The sequence below is a fragment of the Ambystoma mexicanum genome, chromosome 1q (assembly GCF_040938575.1).
Source record: "Ambystoma mexicanum isolate Mex_15411 chromosome 1q, UKY_AmexF1_1, whole genome shotgun sequence".
Taxonomy (NCBI): Eukaryota; Metazoa; Chordata; class Amphibia; order Caudata; family Ambystomatidae; genus Ambystoma; species Ambystoma mexicanum.
In genome coordinates this window covers 1,469,411,675-1,469,435,514 of record NC_090922.1, presented here as the reverse complement: position 1 = coordinate 1,469,435,514, position 23,840 = coordinate 1,469,411,675, and the positions used below count along the sequence as shown (strand labels likewise).

Genomic DNA, 23,840 nt, shown 5'->3' with positions numbered 1-23,840 from the left:
CTCAACCATTGCCAAATCCATGTTCATCTCATCATGTGTTTAAACTTCTTTTCACAGCAATACTGGAATTGATGTTAGTTTGCTTTAATTTTCTCTGTTTTTTCAATTTTTTTCTTTCTTCTTTCTGTAAACTAATTCTATCTTTTTGACGCCGTTGCCTCCTTGCTTGTCTCTTTCTCTCTTTTTTTCTCGATGGAATAACAATTTGCAAAGATCTCTCTTGTACTAAATCGTCCTGATTCTGGTTTCGAACAGAAGGATTAGTTGTTTCTGATTTATCCTGCGTGCAACCATCTTGAAAATCCTCCTCCACATTAGCCAAACGTCTAAACTCCTCCAGAGTAGATTCGGACAAAGGAGTGTCATCCATTTCCACAAAATGGTCCTCGTTCTGAGCAAGATCTGATGTCTTCTGATTTAGCAGGTGCAATTGTGCCAATTTCTCTTGATGCATTTTTCAGTCCGTTTCCTCAAGTTCACCTTTTGTGATTAAAGATCTCTGTATAGCTGAGAGATCTAAACCCTGTTTCGTCATTTCCAACTTTAGGTCCTGTAGTATCTGCTTAAGATCTGTATTAACAGTATAGCAGCAGCTGACTACAGCCCCATCCAGTGTATTTACATCTCTTATTAGTTCAAGTAAGGATCCAGTTTGGGACTGAACTTCTCCTTTAAGCAATTCAAAAACAGAAACTAAAGAACTTAAAACGTAGTTTAGTGCACTCAGGGTATTATTAGTTGGTTGTGCCACGTCTTTCATAGATTCTGCATGTTGCTTTAAAATAATTGGATCAATATCTGTTGATCTTGCATTTTCTTCATCAATCATTACACAAGACTCTTGACTTAATTCAGATCGCGAGGAGGGCAGTTGTTCTAACAAATGATCACTTGTTTCCAGATCCAATTGAGTTATGAATTTAACCTCCCCAAAATGTTGATCGATTTTTTTCTGTATTTTTGAGGTGGTCACAGTGTATTCAAGCCCCTTCTTTCAATTAATCACTGAAATTGAATCAGCTCCTGAGGTACCAACAGATCTTGTCGGAGTCGAGTGACTATTCTCCTTGTGAACTGGCACCAAAGTTGTCTGATTCTCAGGAGATGGTGTGATGTTAGTTCTTGTATTTATATGAGCACTTTCAGATCTTGAACCATCAACATGGTCCTTATTTGAAATTTCACTATCATCCCATTCAGGTGCCTGTAAGTCGTCCATTAAGGGGTTGCTGCGTAATTTCATAATTCTGTCTCTTGATAAGGTTAATTTCTAACTATGATTTCTTAATAAGTGCTAGCGCAGATGAAGTTGAATTCTTGTTTATCCAACACTCCAATTCCCTAGGCACAATAATTTGACACACGGGATTGATGCATGGATCAATTTGGTGTCTTTGTTTTTATGTTTTTTAAAGGAGAGGTGCCCACAATCACCACCTGAAAAAGAGAGCAACTCAGATGGCTTCAGAACTGAGTTCAACAGTCATTACTTATTTTCACCAAATGAGCAGTCAAACGTTATAGCAATGAGAACCTTTACTCCACCGGTGTAAAGGTAAAGTGCGTAGTGCCAGCACTGCCAGCACTGCCAGCACTGTGGAAAAAAAAAACAGTTATATAAGTTGCTGTTAGTGCAACTGAAGGAGATAAGAAATTGGGCTCAGGCGGCTCAAAGGCAGTATGCCAACAGTCACCACACGAGCGCAGCAGGCGAATAAAATGCAAAATTTAAACTAATATAATTGACCGAAATGAGTGCATTCATGCGGCTCAAAGGCAATAGCCAACAGTCACCGCGCTAATATAACAACAGTCACCTGCCAATAATTTGTGAATCCGAGTGACTGAATAGTAGAACGCCAACTATGGGCCGCTATGATGACAACAGTCCAACACAGCTAAACAGCTACAACCATTAACGTAGTGTTCGGGCGGCTCAAAGGCATGCGCCGACAGTCACCACCGACAGCAGTTGAAACGCGACACTATCCGTGCCTTCGACTGAGGTGTCGCAGAGGATAAATTATCCCAGTCGGGAAGGTCGAGCGTCACAAGCGCGGAGCAAGAGGTACAAGAGGCGCTTGGAATATCCGATATAAATCAAAACCCGACAGCCGGCAGCCCGGACTGCTCAGACTGCCTTCACTCGCCTACACTCCGCTCCGCTCCGCGGTAGTAATGAGTTTTTGTAGCGCTTGCTGCAGCTCCTCCTGGTTTGGAAAAACACTGTAGAAAGACTGTTCCAATAGTAAAGCAGAAGGGCAGACTGCTGTTAAGATGAATTTCTGAACTCTGTCCTGGTGGCGCAGAAGTTCAGAAGGCCAACCTAATTACTTGGAACAGGGTAACCTCTGGACGAGCCAGACCAATCAAGGTAGCGATCGCGGCGGTCAAGACTAGGTCTCAAGAGGGGTGAGGATGACTGAAAGCCCGCAATGAGCACACAAAGCAAGATCACTTACAAACTACTCCAAACAGTTGTTATATTAAAAATATATACACATGTATTTCAAGGCCTTTAAAACAATGACCGTAGGTAGAAAATCACAATATAACGATAGTAAACCAACACATACCATATCAACACAATATATATACAAATACAACAAGTCTCAAGCGTTATATGCACGAAATGTGTAGTCCACCTAAAAGGGAGGGAAAACAGGCAGTGCGCAATAATGCTTAAACCCAGTTCGCCTTCAGAGGCACCTAACTAGATGGAAGTCCGAGCCCTGCGAAGAGTGGAGCCTTGTGCTCAAAAGTACCTGCACGCGCTGGTGCCAGCGGGCAAAAGGAGAAGCTCTTCGAGGGAAATCAGGCAGTTCAGTTTAGTGCACAAAAGAAGAAGAACAAGTTCTGCGACTCAAGCGCAGCCTCCACAGTGGGCAGAAGCAGAGCGCGAGTACGGAAAAGGGGTGCTGTTTGACACAGCGGGGAAAAGCAATGGGCTCCTGCAGGAGGGCGACCAGATCCTAGCTATGCTACTCACCGGTCCCCGATGTAAGCAGACCCAGGCTTCTCCGCGTCCGTTTCAGTAGCTGGCAGGTTCAGAAGAGCAGGGAACGCCTCGTCGTCGTGTTGAGTAAAAAGACGTCCCAATCGAAGAAACCCGCACAGTTTGTTATCACAGCAGGGCAACGGAGCGGCCGTGTGTATCTGAGCCAAATGTACACTACTCACTTCAGACCTGGGAACGCCAAGTGTACGAAGCGTGTGAGAGTGACAAGGACTCGAAATACTACACAACCTGGCGGCGGTTACAGAGCAAGACTCCCATATAAGCTGGTCAGTCTACCGGATGGCCCAGAGACGCTTCCGAAGGCTTACTGGCAAGAGATGGTGAAGATGCCGAGAATAGCTGTTCCCGCTATTCCAAGGGTCGAAGTAGCAGTACAGGCCTTCTGGTTCGAATAAAGGTTAAAAGGGTTTCACAAGGCGACAGCAGTGCAGAGGAGAAGTCCTTCAGCGGGTCACCAGCGATTCCTCGGTCCAGCCTCTTGGTTGCAGGATACTTGGCTCCTGTATTGCTTCGTTCGTGAGAACTCAGGAGATCGACATGGTAGTGGTGTTTCCAGCCCCCTCTTATCCACGGTTCCCTTCGCGCCAAAATGGAGGGGACCCAATGGGAGATCCGCTCATCAACACTCACACCATTCGTGGACCAATCACGGACCACGGTGGTCCCAGGCATTCACACCACCCTAGACTCTCTGGCACCCAGGATGTGTATTGGGACCAGACATCCCAGCCCACATCCTGGAGGCACACACAAGACATGTAGAAGCCCGCGAAAGCATCCGTGTTTCGCAGGAAAGTACATGCCCAAATAAGGAAGGCTCCGGGTCGGCTCGACCTGGGGAAGGTGAAGGGAGCAAGACGGTCAGCGGACAGGACAAAGGAGCCTCGTGGTCTGGCCATTTTGGGAGCCAGGCCACCATTTTGGGTTAAGCGCGAGAAACGCGCTTAGAACGCCAAAAGGAGCTCAAAACACAAGAAACGATCGCTAACACCATTCCCGTCCCTGAATCACTTGCACCGATCAGATACAATCCTAAACGAGTATCTAGGGCCTGTAGAAGGCTAGAGACCCAAGAGAGCTGTAACTTAGCTTACAGTGCCCTCTTGTGTCATGTTGCACGAAAGCCGCAACATGATAAAAGAAACTACGGGAAACAGCGTTCCCCGGTACTGACTGTCTTAAGGGCATGTCAGTTTCCCCATAAGAAAGGAGCGAAAGCCCAGAGGAGTGCGGCAGAAGGCTGCACTTCTCTGGCAAAGTCAAGAACAAGGTGAAAAACAACAGCAAAAAGTTTAGGGGTTGCCACATGGAAGGAAAATTACCTACAATTACGAAATCTTTTCTAACACTCGCCCCTCCCAGACTATGGACAGGGGGAACTAATCCACCCCTGGATGAGTCTCTTGTTCAGGTCGGTTAAACATTCTGGACAACCCATCAGCATTGCTATGTTGGACACCTGGCCTATGCTCAATAGTGAAGTCGAAGCCTTGTAGACTTATGGACCACCTAAGCAACTTTGATTCTCCCCCTTCATGTTCATTAGCCACTTTAAGGGCTTATGGTCAGTTTGCACAGTGAAGTGGGTCCCATCGAGGTAGGGCCTCAGCTTCCTTAGGGCCCACACAACAGAGAAACATTCTTTCTCTACCGTGGACCATCTGAGCTCTCTGTCCTTAAACTGGCGGCTAATAAAACCAATAGGGTGTTCCTTACCCTTCTCATCTACTTGTGATAGTACAGCTCCTATCCCAGTGTCAGAGGCGTCCGTCTGCACGATAAAAGGTCTTTGATAATCAGGGGCCCTGAGGACAGGGGCCTGGCACAAGGAGTCTTTTAAGCCATTGAAGGCCTTCTCACACTCGTCGGTCCAAGTTACCTTCTTGGGTTTCTTCGGAGTTGTGAGGGCAGTCAGAGGGGCAGCTATGGTGCCAAAGTCTGCCACAAAATTGCGGTAATACCCCGTGAGTCCTAAGAAGGCTCTCACTTGGGTTTGCGTAGTGGGGGTAGGCCAGTCTTGTACTGCTTGTACTTTACTGGGAAGAGGCTGTATCCTCCCTCCACCTACTTCATGTCCAAGGTAAACCACTGAGCCCTGTCCAATCTGGCATTTACTAGCCTTTATGGTCAGGTGTGCTTTCTGAAGAGCCTGGAGCACAATCCCGAGGTGTTTCACATGGTCTTCCCAGGTGGCACTGAAAACTGCTATATCGTCCAGATATGCAAGACAGAATTCGTCCAACCCATTCAACACATGATTCACATGGGAAATGAGTCTGAGGAGAAGGATGCTCCTGTAATCTCTTCTTCCTCGTAGGAGGAGAAGGCCAGATTAGCGGAGTGGACCCCCAAAGGTCTAACCTTACACCGGGGATCCCCCTTCACGTGGTCAGTTGCTCCACAAGCAAAACAAGATCCATTGGGTCTGTTTACATAGGGAGGCTTATTGTAACCAGAGTTCTGTTTCGGAGGCTGACCTCCACTACCCTGTGAGTTCTCTTGTGTCTTACCCTTATTTTTCTTTTTGTGACCCTTATGAGAAGAAGATTTATCAGATTCTCCACCCTCCATATCTTTGGACTTTTTCCCTTCCTCCTGCTTGCCAGGATGAGTTTTGTCCTTATGGGACACTCGATGTGACACCCATAAGTCTGCTGCAATGGCCAGCTTCTTAGGATCTATCTCCTTCGAATCGGCCAAATGCTGCTTAAGCTCCGGGGAAGAAGATGCAAAAATGTGTTCCAGCATGACAAGATTTATCATGCCTTCGAAGGTAGAAACCTTATAACCTTCGACCCAGCCAGTTAAGTTTTTCAAGGATTCAGTGACATAAGATACCCAAGTACCACCTTCCTTTTTCTTATACTCTCTGAAACGTTTCAAATATTGGGCCGGAGTCTTCCCAAACTTTAAAATGAGAGTTTGCTTTAACATTGCGAAATCAGCTCCCTCAGCCTTCGACATTTCCATAATGGCAGTACAGCCAGAATGGGGCAGTCTGCTGAGTAACCAGGCAATCTTATCAGCATTGTCAACTTGTTGAACTTCGCATGCATACTCAAACACATTCAGCCAGTCCATAATGTCATTCCTTTCTTCATACACAATGAGCAGATCTTTCAGAAACCGTGGATGAGAGGAAGCCCCAGACCCATGTCCAGGACCCTTGGACCCATTTGCAAACTGAATCTTGGCCAGTTCCAACTGGTGATCCCAGTCTTTTTGTTTTTCTGCCTGTTCGATTTTTAGTTTGGCTATGCTGAATTCAAGCTCCTGCTGCCTAAACCGCAGCTCTTGCTTCTTGAATTCAAGCATAGCCTCCCCATCAGCACTGGCAGAGGAAACATTAGACATCTCGTCCTCCCTGTCCTCGTGGTCGCGATGGATCAGTGCAGCGGCAGAACCGTCGGTTCTACCAGTGAGAGCAGCCCCACCTCCTTCCGCACTGTCCTCAGAAGTTATAGCGTCAAGCTGCGCTTCTTGCCATGCCACGATTCTTTGGATCATTTCCAATTTCGTGCCTTGAGAGGAAACACCTCTCTCCGCACACATCTTTTTCAATGTTTCTGATTTGGAAGCATTTAAAGTTAACAAGGTATTTGTTTCCATACTGATAGATAGGACTATGGCCTTTTTAAAGTTATACTACAACAATTCACTACGTGTCCTGGGTGGAGTAACCTGAAATGCCTTAGTTCGTGCGCAACACTGGATACCTTCAGTTGTAACCCACTGCTGCCACCAATTTGTTAAGACGGATTTCTGAACTCTGTCCTGGTGGCGCAGAAGTTCAGAAGGCCAACCTAATTACTTGGAACAGGGTAACCTCTGGACGAGCCAGACCAATCAAGGTAGCGATCGCCGCGGTCAAGACTAGGTCTCAAGAGGGGTGAGGGTGACTGAAAGCCTGCAATGAGCACACAAAGCAAGATCACTTACAAACTACTCCAAACAGTTGTTATATTAAAAATATATACACATTTATTTCAAGGCCTTTAAAACAATGACCGTAGCGAGAAAATCACAATATAACGATAGTAAACCAACACATACCATATCAACACAATATATATACAAATACAACAAGTCTCAAGCGTTATATGCACGAAATGTGTAGTCCACCTAAAAGGGAGGGAAAACAGGCAGTGCGCAATAATGCTTAGACCCAGTTCGCCTTCAGAGGCACCTAACTAGATGGAAGTCCGAGCCCTGTGAAGAGTGGAGCCTTGTGATCAAAAGTACCTGCACGCTCGTGCCAGCGGGCAAAAGGAGCAGCTCTTCGAGGGAAATCAGGCAGTTCAGTTTAGTGCACAAAAGAAGAAGAACAAGTTCCGCGACTCAAGCGCAGCCTCCACAGTGGGCAGAAACAGAGCGCGAGTACGGAAAAGGGGTGCTGTTTGACACAGCGGGGAAAAGCAATGGGCTCCTGCAGGAGGGCGACCAGATCCTAACTATGCTACTCACCGGGCCCCGATGCAAGGAGAACCCAGGCTTCTCCGCGTCCGTTTCAGTAGCTGGCAGGTTCAGAAGAGCAGGGAACGCCTCGTCGTCGTGTTGAGTAAAAAGACGTCCCAATCGAAGAAACCCGCACAGTTTGTTACCACAGCAGGGCAACGGAGCGGCCGTGTGTATCTGAGCCAAATGTACACTACTCACTTCAGACCTGGGAACGCCAAGTGTACGAAGCGTGTGAGAGTGACAGGGACTCGAAATACTACACAACCTGGCGGCGGTTACAGAGCAAGACTCCCGTGTAAACTGGTCAGTCTACTGGATGGCCCAGAGACGCTTCCGAAGGCTTACTGGCAGGAGATGGCGAAGATGCCGAGAATAGCTGTTCCCGCTATTCCAAGGGTCGAAGTACCAGTACAGGCCTTCTGGTTCGATCAAAGGTGAAAAGGGTTTCACAAGGCGACAGCAGTGCAGAGGAGAAGTCCTTCAGCGGGTCACCAGCGATTCCTCGGTCCAGCCTCTTGGTTGCAGGATACTTGGCTCCTGTATTCCTTCGTTCGTGAGAACTCAGGAGATCGACATGGTAGTGGTGTTTCCAGCCCCCTCTTATCCACGGTTCCATTCGCGCCAAAACGGAGGGGACCCAATGGGAGATCCGCTCATCAACACTCACACCATTCGTGGACCAATCACGGACCACGGTGGTCCCAGGCATTCACACCACCCTAGACTCTCTGGCACCCAGGATGTGTATTGGGACCAGACATCCCAGCCCACATCCTGGAGGCACACACAAGACATGTAGAAGCCCGCGAAAGCATCCGTGTTTTGCGGGAAAGTACATGCCCAAATAAGGAAGGCCCCGGGTCGGCTCGACCTGGGGAAGGTGAAGGGAGCAAGACAGTCAGCGGACAGGACAAAGGAGCCTCGTGGTCTGGCCATTTTGGGAGCCAGGCCACCATTTTGGGTTAAGCGCGAGAAACGCGCTTAGAACGCCAAAAGGAGCTCAAAACACAAGAAACGATCGCTGCCACCATTCCCGTCCCTGAATCACTTGCACCGATCAGATACAATCCTAAACGAGTATCTAGGGCCTGTAGAAGGCTAGAGACCCAAGAGAGCTGTAACTTAGCTTACAGTGCCCTCTTGTGTCATGTTGCACGAAAGCCGCAACATGATAAAAGAAACTACGGGAAACAGAGTTCCCCGGTACTGACTGTCTTAAGGGCATATCAGTTTCCCCATAAGAAAGGAGCGAAAGCCCAGAGGAGTGCGGCAGAAGGCTGCACTTCTCTGGCAAAGTCAAGAACAAGGTGAAAAACAACAGCAAAAAGTTTAGGGGTTGCCACATGGAAGGAAAATTACCTACAATTACGAAATCTTTCCTAACAACGGCTCAGACTGCCTTCACTCGCCCCCACTCCGCTCCGCTCCGCGGTAGAAATGAGTTTTTGTAGCTGCAGCTCCTCCTGGTTTGGAAAAACACTGTAGAAAGACTGTTCCAATAGTAAAGCAGAAGGGCAGACTGCTCAGGCAGCCTTCACTCGCCTCCACTCCGCTCCGCTCTGCGGTAGAAATGAGTTTTTGTAGCTGTAGCTGCAGCTCCTCCTGGTTTGGAAAAACACTGTAGAAAGACTGTTCCAATAGTAAAGCAGAAGGGCAGACTGCTCAGACTGCCTTCACTCGCCTCCAATCCTTGTGTTACACACTCTAACTACATCACCCACACACGCTTGCGTAGACCGTCCAGACCACTTGTCATGATTCACCCTTTCCATCTGTCTATGCTTGCATTTTCTACGACATCCTTCAAATCCACCACGGTTTAGGCACCACCTCCCAGACTCATTTGTCTAAGTTTCAACCCTGTTTTTCTGCCCCTCATCATCTTACACTGCAAATACCCTATAAATGTTGAAGGAGTACACCTGTGAGCTTTAACTGCTTAAGTGAGCACCGGCCAGTCTAAATTGTTTATGACAACTAATTGTATGACATCTTGCACAAACCCGTTTAATCTCTCTACCAACCCGTTGGCGGCAGGGTTGCATTATGTCATCCTATGATAGCTAATACCCAACTCCCCCAAGAACGTCATTTCATGGGATACAAACTGCACCCTATTATCTATGACCAAACTACCTCTAGCCCACTTGACGTATATTTCACCATTACAAGAAGGAATCTCAAACCTCCCTTGAAAACATTAAATGACTGTCCGAGGTCCAACGCTACTTCATCCGGGAACAAATGAGCTGTGGCTGTACACCTGACTCTTGTTACTCATACTGCTTGCTGTGCAGCCCTTTGCCACAGCTTACATATGGTTGGCTAAAAATATGATTCCCTCAACATTCTTTTCATTAGAGTCTGGTCAAAATGTCTCTCCTGGGCAAATCGACCAGTCTCCCTCTCAACGACATAAGTGGGACGAACACGTCACCATTCGTGACACTGCACGGTCCCTCTGTCAAATCATCTAAAACCATGGCATACTCCTTTCCCGCACCGATCCGTTCCTCCTTCTTCCAACCTTTGCACAAACCCTTGTAAATCCATGATAATTGGGGATCATTTCTATATTTGTTTAACCACTCCGAAATGGTCTTCGTTAACACCTTCCTCACCTTGTGGTTGACAAACTATCAGCCACCACAATTTTTGTCATAACACATATGCTACCAAGAAATTACACTCTGGAAGGTCCACCATCCACCTCGAAATCCATGGAGATACCAAACCTAGCCCATTGGTGTCATGATATAAGTGAGTGGTTTATAGTAGTGGTTTATTGTCCATCCTTATGATTTAAGGGAAACCCAACAAGAACGTCTGGAAATGTTTTGACACCCAGCGTATGTCTCTCTTTCTATTACTGCATATCTTTTCTCAGCATCTGTGAGGACTATAGATGAATTTGGTTTGTGCAAGGAACCCATGGTCGCACTAATCCCACACTTAACCCAATATCGCGCCATCCATCCCTACTAGAAATAGAAAGGATATTACCAAGGCCAAACTTCTCCCTCTGATCATGCCCTTACTTAATAACCATACTCTCTCACCTACGGCTCTGGTGGACATGTACAACCAAACCTTACTCAAAGCCATTAACACTATAGCGCCTCTTAAAACCAGGAAACCTAAACAGCGTGCACACCTCAACTCCTGGTTCACGCCATATCTTAGAACACTTTGCAAAGTAAAGCTGAGTGCTGAAGCACTTTGGAAAAGCCTACCTTGCGAGTCAAATAAAGACAACCTCATACTAGCAACCCTTAACTACAAGGAAGCAATTTTACAAGCCAAAAAAGAAACGTACAACCAACGCATCTCACAGGCCGAATCTAATACTAAGGAATTATTCAAAATACTTAAGGAACTAGAAACCCCATCCCCTACTACAGATAACTGCAATAAGGACAGCACCTGGTGTGAAAACATCCAAAAAGCTCTCCTTACTAAAATGTCTACACTACAGGCTAAAATTAATATCAAGCTAAATTGCCTACAAACACCCACCCAAAGCAATCCGTTGACCAATCAACCTAAAAAAAACCCATTTACACACACTCCCTTCAGCTTTGCACCTCTCACTATTACTGAGGTGGAAAGTATCATCAGTAAACTGAAACCATCTAACTGTCAAGGTAACTCCTGTCCCGCCCCTATCATTAAGGAATCTGCCCATGAATTTGCCCTTTTCATCACTGCTTTTATCAACTCCTCATTTCATTCGGGCATTGTTCCCGATAACCTCAAGGATGCCTGGGTCATCCCACTGCTGAAAAAACCATTGTTGGATCCGAGTATCCCCACTAACTAAAGGCCGATCACCACGGTCCCCTTCCTATTGAAAATTCTAGAGAGGGCAGTGTTTTTACAGATTCAAAAATACTTAGATAACAACAATTTGCTTGGCACAAGACAATCTGGCTTCCGTCCCAAACATGGGACGGAAACAGCCATACTAGATTTGAAAACTCAAATAGAGGACCAAAAAGATAACGGTAAATTGGCCCTACTCCTACTCCTCGATCTATCGGCAGCTTTTGATCTTGTCAACCATCAAATCCTCTGTCGCCACTTGAAATCTGCTGTCCACTTCTCCGCAAAAGCTACCAAATGGATCAGCTCCTTCTTGGACAATAGGCAAATGAGGGTATTCTCACCCACCGCCTCTGCTGAACCTACCCCTACCTACACCTATACCTTGTGGGGTACCTCAGGGCTCATGTACCTTACCAACGCTCTATAATGTCTTTACTAAACCACTGTTTGATGTACTTGATTATCTTGGTGTCACCTACACCAACTACGCTGATGACACCCAGATACTCATCCCAACCACAGGCGACTACCTAGTGGACACGAAAGCCTTGAATGACATCTATCAAGTCATCCAAGCCTGGATGGCCCAACACGAGCTCTGTCTTAATGATGATAAAACAGAGCTCCTCATCCTAGGCTCTCAACAAAGACTGAACAGACTCAACCCTGCCTTCAAAACTTTCAACATTGATGGCAACACTATTAAAGTTTCTACCGATACCAAAACATTAGGAATCTACCTCGACTCCACCCTTTCACTCAATAGACAAACTAACGCAGTTATCTCGGCATCCGCCTACACATGTAAGCTTATTACAACATGCCGTCCCTTCCTCATCACACATAACTGTACTATCCTGGCTAGGACATTGGTTATGTCTAAATTAGACTACTGCAATGCATTATATCTTGGGACTAGCCAACGCAACTTGAACAAACTCCAGGTTATGCAAGATAATGCCATTAGAGCTGCCCTCAACACCTCTAGATCCTCACACATCTCTGAAACAAGGAGAAGCTTACACTGGCTATCAGTAACACAAAGAATCTCTCTGAAATCTCTCACCCTCACACATAAATGTTTGCACAATCAGGCCCCCTCTTATCTAGCCTCTCGCTTCTCTCACCATATGCCCACCCGATTACTCAGATCGGCTCAAGCACACTGTCTGACCATCCCCAGATACAAACTGCAGAAAGCCGGGGGAACTAGCTTCCCTGTCCTTGCCTCCAAAATTTGGAACTCGATTCCTCTACCTATTAAATCTGAACATTCTCCTACACTCTCCAAACAAAGAACTAAAACATGGCTAGCGACCACTGAGACCTAAATGACCTAACATACTCCTGGACTCTCTCTCAGCTCTGCTACTACCCTCGCCTGTATGTAATCTTGCTAATTGTAGATATTGTGCACAGCACACTGTAAACTATGTACAGCTATACTGCAACTGTAGATATCTCTGCACATCATATTGTATATTTTGTATAATTGTATTATGTATATGTTGCAGTAATTCCTAACTCAAAATGTAACTAATACTGTATTATACTATTGTCAAGATATGCGCCCGGTTGCCCTCGGGCCTGGCTGCGCTATATAAATAAATAAAAAACATAAAAATACATAAACAGTAAAAACAGACACAAGTGATCAGAGTTCAACAGTGTTTATTAAACTGTATGCAGGTTGGAAAACACCTAATATAAACCTGAACCTAAGATGGGAGCAAGCTTCGACCATCAAATGAAAATAACACAGTCCTTGTGGCGTCTTGTGAAAATAAGTGTCCTATACTAAAAAAAAAAAATATTGCCAAATCCTTACAACCAAATATAGAAAGAGTAACAAGGCTACTGCACAACCTCCTGTCACTGGGGGATAAGACTGGGAGCAGCTCGCAGTCACTACTTAGGGGTACAGGTTAGTAGAGATGGACAGACCCTGCTTGAGGACAATCACAATAAATACTTACAAATCTTAAAGTCCAGCATGGGCAGGTGGTGTAGGCTCCCTCTCGCACTCATGGGCAGAATCACGGTAACTAAAATGGTAGTAATCCCCAAACTCTGTTACATGTTTCAGAATATACACCGGTGTGGCCCGGGGTGGGCTACTTTAAAGGAGTGTGATCCCTACTGATTAAGTTAGCTTGGTACCCGAAGAATCTATGTATTGGCTGGGAAGCACTAACACAGCCTTGGGAGAAGGGAGGAATATGTGCTCCAGACGTGGAATTGTACTTCCTGGTGGCACAATTATCTTTTGGTAAATGTTGGATGCCGGGAGCGCAGATAACTCTGCATGTGCGCATTGAACGGAACTCCTGCACCCAGCCTCCCTCCATAAAGTGCTGATATCTGGAAAAACCACAGACAAATGTAGATTTGACCCGGTGGCCTGCATGGTGCATGCTTGGAGGCGAGCGTTGAAAAGGCTAGGGGTAGAGTACCCATTTGACCCTGGCATTTCACTATACAATATAGAGACCCTGCACCGACCTGCGGTGAGGCCATTATACAACTGGGGGGGGGGGCGGGCATCACTCGGTTGGATGACATGTACCCGAATGGGGTGTTCGTATCTCGGGAACTGTTTGTAGACAAAATGTGAAGCAGTTTCCAATGCACACTGCAATACTTTAGAATGAAGGTAGCTTTCAGAGAGTGGTCCCCGGTGTTCCCGGAAGTTCCACATACAACTCTGTTTTTACAATACATCAGGTGTTCCCCCGGGTCCAAAGGAGTGGTCTCAGCAATATATAAGGTAATTCAGGCTGATTCGCTCCGGGTACCCATGAAATGCAAAAGTAAGTGGGAAGAGGACTCTGGGGTGCCCCTCACAGACAAATAGTGGGCGGTGATATGTGGCACTACACACAGTGGTGCCTTCAGTTCTAGGCTGCATCAAATCCAACTCAAGACCCTGCATAGAGCATACATCTCTCCTGCACGCACACATCAGTATGACAGTGCCAAAATCGCTAACTGCCCCAGATGCAACGTGAACCTAGCTGTCCTGTTATGTATGCTGTGGTGCTGTGTTAAATTGTGATCCTTTTTGGAAGAGGTGGCCGGTATTATGACAGAGATGCTGGGGCGGGCAGGGCCTTGTGTGCTGTAGTGCTGCATGTTTGAATGGCTACCAGCGTTACCACGACAGTATCGGAGGCTACTCTCAACCTGCATGATAGCTGCCAGGATGTATATTTTGAGGAAATGGACAAGCGCAATCCCCGCGGGGGTGACTATGTGGTTGAAAGATCTAATTCGGTTAAGTGACACGGACAAGGATTATGCAACCCTCTGTGGGCTACAAAATCGACCTAAAAACATTTTGAACCCCCTCACAGCATCTCTCCTAACCAGGGAGGGTAACTCAGACTGATACGTATCCTGGTCTGCCTGAAGTCTACAGTATAACGCATCTGCTGGGGGCGGTACAGGGGAAATAGCAGTGAACTGGAAACATTTCTCATTCCCTGTAAACTCCCCTCTGTGTGCAATGTGGTGTCACAGTGCCTGATGGCCTGATCTTATGTTCTATCTGGACTTGTACCTGTTTCAGAATGGACTCAGCCGTTATCCAATGTTGTAATACAAGTAACTATGTATGGCTAGTGTTGAAGAGATGCGAGTCGATCAATAAAGAAATGTTACGACATGCGTTGGAAAGGCTTATCAAGTATAGCAATAATACGCGGGAGCCGGGGGATCTGCTTCCAAACTCCTTTCATCATGAGCACAAACTGGCTCTTCGGCAGTAATCCCACCCTTCTACTTGCTGTGGGTCGCAGCCCACCCACACACATACACAACAATAGAAAGGGGACTCGATTCCCCTAAACAGGGCAACTAAAATAAAGAGGGGACACAACATCTCCCCGCAACTTAAATAAGAAATCTATCCATCGAGTGGGTCGGCGTACGGTCCGTCTCGACGGGCTTCGCCTTGGTGTCACCGTCCGGTGTGTTGAGGTGTCACTATCGCTGTCATCAGTGTCCCTTTCTTCCGCGTGGTATTCCGACTCTATGTCCGAGGAGTCATAAGTGTTCGTGGCAGAGTTTCCCCCAGGTTCAGTATCGCCTTCGAAAGTTTTAAAGAATGATGAGTTTCTTGTGATGGTTCCATGAGGGCTGGCTGTTGTTATCATGGACCCATTGGTATGGGTCACAGTTAGGGGTTCTGGTCTGAACACAGGGATTTCTTGGTGCTTTGATCTTGTCGTACCAATACTACGTCGCCCACTTGAATGCGGCGCGGTTTGGCTTATCTCCTTTGATCTGCATATGTTTTCATCTTTTCTTTGTTCGCTTTGTTTCTTGTTCTTGCATCATCAACGATGGTAGCAGGTGGATGGACACGGGGTGTAACGCTCACCTGGCTTCCACGGAGGCGCTGACCTGGTCTGGATTGCTGTGACCTCTTCAAGCGTGATGCGCAGGATTCGAAACACCGACTGAACTGGACCCCCAAATCTGGCTTGTCTGGCCCGTAGAAAAATCTTTCTGTAGGTGGAGAAAGGGGATTAACTGACTGCAGAGTATTGTGATTGCTTCCCACCTCCCCTTTGCTCTTCTCTGACCATCTCCGAAATCCCCAATCAAGGCTCACCTTAATGTTTGAATGGATGAGCTCTCCATCCTGCTTCTGGTGCAGGGGCGCGTATTTGACCAGTTACTTCACTGGTTTCGGAAGGCGAAATGCCGTAAGTATGCAGTTTAAAAGGTTCCAGAGTAGAGTCTTCTCTTTGTTTGCTTTTCTTAACCTTCGATCAGTCCTTATTTTCAGGTGCAGAGTGGAAGTGATGCTTCGAGGGATATTGCCGGAGATAAACTCAGGTGAGTTTGTGATAAAATGATCCCTTTAAATGTCTTTGAATCCCTCTAGTAATGTCTTTCTTTTTTCCCCTTAGGGGCCGGGGTGCGGTACCAGGCCAAGAAGTGGCACCGAACCGAAATGAGGAGTGGTTCCGTCAAATATGGCCAGGTAAGTCTTGTGACGGAAAATCAGGCTTTCCTCATTTGTTCCTCCTGCTCACCTTTTGTCTCTTCTTCTCCCCTGCAGGTGCATAGATGTGTCGGAATGCCCAGAAGGTCGCGGTGGATAGTGAAGAGCCCACAAGGCAGGTGAGTGATGCGCGGCACTGCAACAAGTAGCGTGATGCTTTTAAAGAATGTATATCTTCAGGATCGCTGGCATGATGGTTCCGGACACAGGTAGGAAGTTAGATTAAGTTCTTGGTTTTCACCTTTTCTCTTCCCTTCCTTCCTTTCAGGTATCCCAAGATCGAGGCGGGTGTGGCTGGAGGCAAGATGCAGGAGCAGGCACGGTGAGCGTTCAGCTGCTAGATGCAGAGCAACGCGAAGCACGTGTGGCAATCCGGGCGTGGTTTAAATAGCCTTGGAAGAAGTTCCAGGTAAGTATTCTTCCACGGTCCCCACCCAAGTAAAATAGTTCCTTTGATAAAATAGTCCCTCCTAAGCCTCATTGGGCTTGAGGCTTCATGCAGCATGGTCTGTGTCAGGTAAGTGCACCAAACACCCTCTTTTATGAGCCTGGCGCCTATGGCGCCAGGACTGATGTCCAACATGAGCCTGGCGCCAAAGGCTCCAGGACAAAGTCCAAAGAGCCCCTATTAGGGGCCGCTGGGCTTTTACCCGAGGGCATGATGCCTGCTCCAGTGGGTGACGGGCCTGTCCTGGTGCTCTGTGGGTAGGCATCATGACACGGGGGTTATGTGGTAGTCATGTCCGTATGATCCGGCCAAACATTAGAGTGGAGGGACATTCGCCCGTGGTACTGTGTGGAGTGTTCCGATATTCTCTGAGTAGTGTGTAAATTGCTTGCATGAATGACCCATTGGTGATGGAACAGACTTGCAGGGTCCTTTTGAGACTGCTCATAAACTTTTCAGCCATTCCATTGGCTTGTGGCCATAAAGGGGTTACTGTCCTGTGTTGGAAACCTAAATGTTCTGCAAACATTGCAAAGTCATGACCGCTGAAAGGAGGTCCATTATCCGACTTTACAGTTGAAGGAATTCCATAATCAGCGAATGTTTTGTCAAGTGCAGGTATTACAGCCTGTGCGCTGGTTAAGTGTATGAGATGTACTTCTGGGAAGCGTGACATTTCGTCCACAATTACTAGTGCATATTTTCCATTTGTTAGAAGACCAAACATGTCGACTGCCACCTCATCCCACACTTGCAGAGGCATTTCAGAGGGCCGTAGGGGAGATGGGAACGTTCTCTGGGCTTCTGCCTGACATGTGAGACATTTTCTCATTAGTTTCTCCACCTGCTCGTCCATTTTTGGAAACCAGACCTTGGTCCTCAGCTGTCTTTTTGTGGATACCACTCCACGATGTCCTGCGTGTGATATGTCTAGTATTTGTTTTTGTAGGCTGGATGGAATTATGAGCCTATTATCTTTGAGAAGCAAACCCTCAGGGGACATGGACAAGGTGTGTCGCACTAGTTTGAATGTGTGGAGCTGTGCCTACTCTTGAGCAGAAAGGCTCGATGCAAGTTTATCATTCTTCATGTGCCACCGACCTGACTGTAGGCACTTTTGTACGACCTGCAAGAGTTTGTCTGTGCTCATGGCTTTCACGAGTTGGGCTGTGGAAATGTGCTTAGGGAGCGCATTGTTAAGGAGGAAGTTGACATATTGATTCGCTTTAGAGGATTGTCTTTCTTCTTGTGCCGGTAAGGGGTATCTGGATAGAAAGTCTGCTGGGTTATTGTCTTTCCCTGGCCGATGGATGATGGTAAAGGAATATTCTTGTAACCTTAAACCCCATCTGGCAATGCGGGGTAGCATCTTGGTGGTGGGTTTTCCGTAAATCGTGGTGAGCGCCTGGTGATCAGTGACAACAGTGAACGGGCGCCTGTATAGAAAGAGGTGATAGTGCTCACACGCCCACACAACCGCAAGACTTTCTTTTTCAGGTTGAGAGTAGGCGCACTCTGCAGGTGACAGACTTCGGCTGGCATAAGCCACTATGCGCTTCGGTGAGTTTGGTGATGCTCCTGGTCTGGATTGAGCTAGTATCGCGCCAAGACCAACTGGACTGGCATCCACAGTCAGTTCAGTGTCATATGCAGGATCATAATATGCCATGCATGAGGCCGAGGCTATTCGCCGTTTGATTTCTTGAAACGCCTCCTCACACTCTATTGTCCACTGGAAGTCTCGATCTTTTCCTGTGAGGAGTCTTAGTGGTGTGCTCACCAACGCGAAATCTCGTAGGTACCTGGTGCAATAACTGGCCATCCCTAGGAATGGTCTTATAGCTGATGGAGAGGTGGGAGTGGGAGCATCGACCAGTGCTTGCACTTTCTCTGGATCTGGGCGCATGCCTTTGTTTGAAAATATGTGTCCAAAGAATTTTAGTGTGGTTTTACTGATTTCGCACTTCTCCGGATTGAGTGTAAGGTGAGCATTTTCTAATGCCATGTAGACTCTCCTCAGGGTTTCGTCGTGACTTTCTTGGGAGGTGCCGAAAATGAGGATGTTGTCGCTATAGTTCAAGCAGTGAGGGATATGTTTGATTATTTGGTGCATTTTATTTTGGAAGATTTCAGCGACGGATGATACTCCAAAGCTTAATCTCTTGTATCTGAAGAGGCATAGGTGGGTTGAAAATGTGGTGCTATATCTTGAAGAGGGGTGAAGTTCAAGCTGATGATAGCCTTTGTTAAGGTCGAGCTTGAGAAAACAGTGGCTCCATGTAAAGGTGTATCATATCAGTCATGCGTGGTGCTAAGTGTCGTTCCCTCTCAATGGCCACGTTTGGGGCAAGCATGTCTACACAGATGCGTATGCTTGATGTGCTATCTTTCATGGGTACCCGTACTATTGGTGAAACCCAGGGTGTTGGGCCTGACGCTGGCTCAATAATGTCCTGTTGTAGCAGCGAATGTATTTCATCCTCCACCTGTTGCTGTATGTTGAGGGGAATTCCTCGATAGTGTTGAGCTGTGGGAGGTATGCGCGGGTTGATGTGTAGTTTAATTTGTCTGTCTTTTAAGCAACCCAGGCCTTTGAAGATGGACAGGAACATTTTCTGAATCATGTCCTTCACATTGACTGTGTATGCCGACATGATTTGATACATAATGCTGATCAATCCCATTTGTATGGCCATTCGGAAACTTAGGAGGCTTCCTCCGGGTACTTCTCCTTTGATCACGTATATTTGCACTTTCTGGCTTTGATCTCTATATTGACACTTTGCAGTAAACATGCCTTTGCAGTCTAGCGGTTTGTTTGAGCCGTATGGGTATATTAATGTGTCAGCTTTCCGTAATTCTTTCTTTATTTCGAGATCCTTATATACTATTTCACTTATGACGTTGACAGTGGCACCTGTATCAATTAGAAATTCCAAATTGTGTCCATTGAGTTGAAGCAATAATGTGGGGATGTATTCAGCTGCTGTGTCGTTGCCTATGGCATGCACGTAGGCTCGTGTTCTCTCCCCGCTGGATGATGATGATCTGGTAGTCCTTCTTTCTTGTGGTGACTCGTCCAGGTATCTAATTCTTTGTCTTGGCTTGCGGTGCGGAGAGTGATGTCGGCTCCGGTGCTGGTTAGAGGTGTCCTTCCTTTCTTCCGGCCACCGAGTGGATGACATGTGTTCTCTGGATGAGCTGGGTGAGCGCCGTCTGCTGGACGGGGTAGATTGATTGGAGTATCTGCGTGGACTTTCCCGCCTTGAATGTCTGTCATCTTGTTTCCAGGATTCTCTGTTATTCTCTGCACTACGGAAGAATGTTATATTTTTGCAAACGGATTGGAAGTGATTCTCTCCCCCGCATTTATCATAATGATGGTCTATCGCAGGGCACGGCCCTACATGAGGAAATCGAAACCCGCATCCGTAGCATTTCTTCTGATCTGATGAGTCAGCCGGAGTGCGAATAGGGCATACTGTTGCTGTGTTGGCATTTTGTGTGATGGTGATTTTACCAAGCGATTCAGTTTGCAGAGTCAACGCTGCATTAGCCCTCGCAGAGTCCTGCTTTTCTGCAGCAACTTTTTGCTATCACGTACCGTGGGGCCCATTGAATCAAGCAGGATTCCCCTTAGCCGACGCTCTTCTCTCACTCCGGAGGCGTCGATGTAGATATTGAGCTCTTTTAACCATCTGGCCCACCTAGGTGCCAGGCTATTTGTATCTGTCATGTCAAAATGCAGTACTGCCTGGAGTTGCAAAGATTCAGAGGTGCCTACTTCTCTGTTGCCAGCCGGTGTCGGGGTGGAGCTCGTTTGAGGGCTTTGAAGACTACTATCCAGGTTGTCTTCAGACATAATGGCAGTCACGTGTGATTTTCAGTGATTTGACGTGCCCTGATGTCAGTCACACCCTGTAGCTCCGGCTAACCTTCAGCGTGAACGGTGAGCCGCTATGGATGGGGCCCACGTGGCTTATATGGACAGTTTGTGTCCCGGGCTGCACTTTCCTGCGTGGCGGTGCCGCGACAAATGAGCATGCATGCGAGCGGGGCTTGTCTTCTCGCCGCTGCCTGGGCGCGAAATGATGCAAGCGTGCGATGTGGCAGTGGAACAGCAGACTTGCCGGTGCGGCCCTCGCACTGTGCCGCCACGCGATGAAATGGGTCAGCTGGGCTTAAAAACCCAGCGGGAATACCTTTGTCGCCATTGTTATGTCCCGACATGCATCGGAGGCTGCAATCAAGACAATAAAACAAGGCTTATCAAGTATAGCAATAATACGCAGGAGCCCGCGGGTCCTGCTTCAAAAACTCCTTTAATCATGAGCGCGAACTGGCGCATCAGCGGTAACCCCGCCCTTCTACTTCCCGTGGGTCGCAGCCCACCCACACACATACACAACAATAGAAAGGGGACTCGATTCCCCTAAACAGGGCAACTAAAATAAAGAGGGGACACAACATCAGGATTTTCAAAAGAAAGAAGTGTTCACAAATAATATGTCAGGCTGTGATTGGCAGGGGTCTTCTTTGCCCACGTTTTGAGCACGGGACAAGGCGGGACTCCTGAGTGCAGGACACAATTGAGCCTTCCCAGCATGAGTCAACAGTTCCGTTTCGGCTATCAGGTCGATACACTGCCCCTTCTTTCTGCACCCTGTGTCTAGTCTACTAATAACCTCACCAAACCCAATGTTAGTGTACCATAGGCACTGTACAGTGTTTGTCTTATGAGCCCCACACCCTCCTTGAGGATGTAATGCTGGTGCAGTCAGATGGTCCGAGTGCAGAGCTCCTTTGGACATCGTGTGTAGATAGTCCTGCGACCGTTCCTGCACATACAATTAAACAAATATTATATATTTTTTTTCTGCACCCCGCCGTTGGCTGATTACATAGTACATGAGTGCAGGGTCCTTGCCCTTTCTGCCCATGCACACAGATTTAGAGGGATCAATATTTAACCAAAGCAACGTATGGCCCCTCATATCCATGTGAGCATACAGACTATTTTCATGGCTCTAAGTAACCAAAACATAAAACAAGACAAATTGCACAATTCGCACCCTAGAAGGCTAATTTTACAATTGTCTCCATTTCCGATGGCGAGAACCTCCTCTACGAGCGTGGACTGCTCTGCAGCATTTTGTATATGTTCTGGTCGGGGTGGTAAATGGCCCAGGAATCTGGACGCTACCGTGGTTTCTGTTCCTTTAGCCACCTGGCCTCACCCTCGGTTTATGGCTAGCAGTAAACAGTAATGTCAGCTGCCACAGACAAACAGGACAACTGTCATTCGGATATATCTTTATGGTGTACGCCAGTGATCGAAGTCTACAAAAAGAAGTAGTGGAGCTACGTTCCCTGCTGGCCTGCACCCATACTTGCCAACCCTACAGATTTCGGCAGTAGGCTACTGCTTTTGAAGCAGTTCTACCGCCTACAGATTTCAGTGACAGATCCTACTGCTTTTTACAGTGGCAAGTAATTTATGACACTCTAAGGCAGGCTCCAGGACAAAGAATGCAACACATTAATTAGTCTGTCTGTACAGTGGACTGGTAGGTGATTACTTTGATTGACTCAGACCAATCCACTGACCTGTCAGCTACGTGACTCTCTCCTGCACTCTTGCCAGGACAACCCTTAGGTGAACTACCAGTGAAAGCAAGTGGCAGAGTGTAACACCATCACACAGCATCTGCCGACAATTTGGTGTTAAGTTACCATTCAGAATTCTACATTTTTAACAATTCAACATCTTTCCATATTGTTCTGTTTGTATGTTTTGTATTTTCCTGTGATGTCATTGCTATGCTAATTATTATTTTTGAAACTTGAAAAATACTACATCTTTTTGGTCACAGAATGTTGGCAAGTATGCTGCACCCACTCCCCACAAATCCCATTGCCACAACACCTCCCACACACAATACACCCCCCCCAAACACTTGCACATGCTGCTTAAGGAAACGTTGACCGCGTTGCAGTGAAAGTGCAAGTTTCAACTTCTTCCTATACTTTTATTTTAAAACGAAACCATTCCGGAACGGTTTCTTTTTAAAATAAAAGTAAAGGAGTGGTAAAACTTAATTAAAAAAAGTAGAGGAGCACTTAAGTAGAGGAGAGGCTTAATGCAGCCAATTAGCGATGAGAAGGTGGCTCCCCGAACACAGCCGAAGACCTGGGGATACCGGAAAGGGATGGGGTACCAAACATTGCATAACACCGGTCCCGCACACTATTGAAACATTTTAAATAACATAGTTTAAAAAATAGGAACACGATACCCGCATACAAAATGTATTTGAATACGTAGTTTGTGTCTTACTGACATAACAGTTCCAAGCTTAAACGCGCATGCGCCGGGTTTGCAGAGGAACATGATTGTTCCACTGAGGTCAGGCAAAATGAATGAATGAATGGAGGACATTTCTGTCGTTATATGGCATAAAGCCGCACCGAAGCGTTCGCCCAACGTCCGCTACTGCTAAGCTTTTGTGTTCGCAGTTTTCTGGCTTTTGTAGTTGCTCACCTAGACTGCGTCACTTGGACCGACTCCCAGTAATGCTTTGCGGTGCACGCGAGGACATGCGTCAGGAAGTGTCTGACAGTTTAACGGCCGCACCCTCCACTGCGGGGGAGGGGAAGGGGGCGGGAAAGCAGGCTTTTTGCTCTTCAAGGTGACACCAACTTCAAGGTGACACCCCCCAGCGAAGAGATGCTGCCCTCGACCAGGCGACGTCCAGGGGCGACGGGTACGCGGGGCTTAGCGGCCTGGGCACCCCCCGCAGATGAAGTCAGGGCTTAGCCCCACCCGGGCCGGAGAGAAGAGACGCAGCATGGATGGCCCATTATTCCATCCATACTGTGTCTCTCTGGCGGCCCCGGTGAAAGCAGGGTGAAAAACGATGTTTAAACATTGAGGGACGGATGCAAAGCAAGATGCTCTTGTTTTGCATCTGTCCCTCAATTTCTAAAAATCGTTTTGGGTTGGGTATACTTCTACATCTGTGCACCAGGGTGCACGGATGTAGCGGTACACCCAACCCAAAACGATTTCTAGAAATGGA

General features: G+C 47.1%; 1 protein-coding gene across 2 annotated transcripts in view; it reads right to left on the bottom strand.

Annotated features, from left to right (window-relative positions):
• The window catches only part of LOC138549734 (4-hydroxyphenylpyruvate dioxygenase-like protein), an 83,715-nt gene extending 60,236 nt beyond the window's left edge, over positions 1–23,479 (bottom strand). For both annotated transcript variants that reach the window (XM_069642360.1, XM_069642359.1), the window contains exon 1: positions 23,303–23,479. The gene's annotated coding sequence lies outside the window, so the exon portion shown is untranslated. The remainder of the gene's footprint in view (positions 1–23,302) is intronic.
• Between the last annotated feature and the right edge of the window lie 361 nt (positions 23,480–23,840).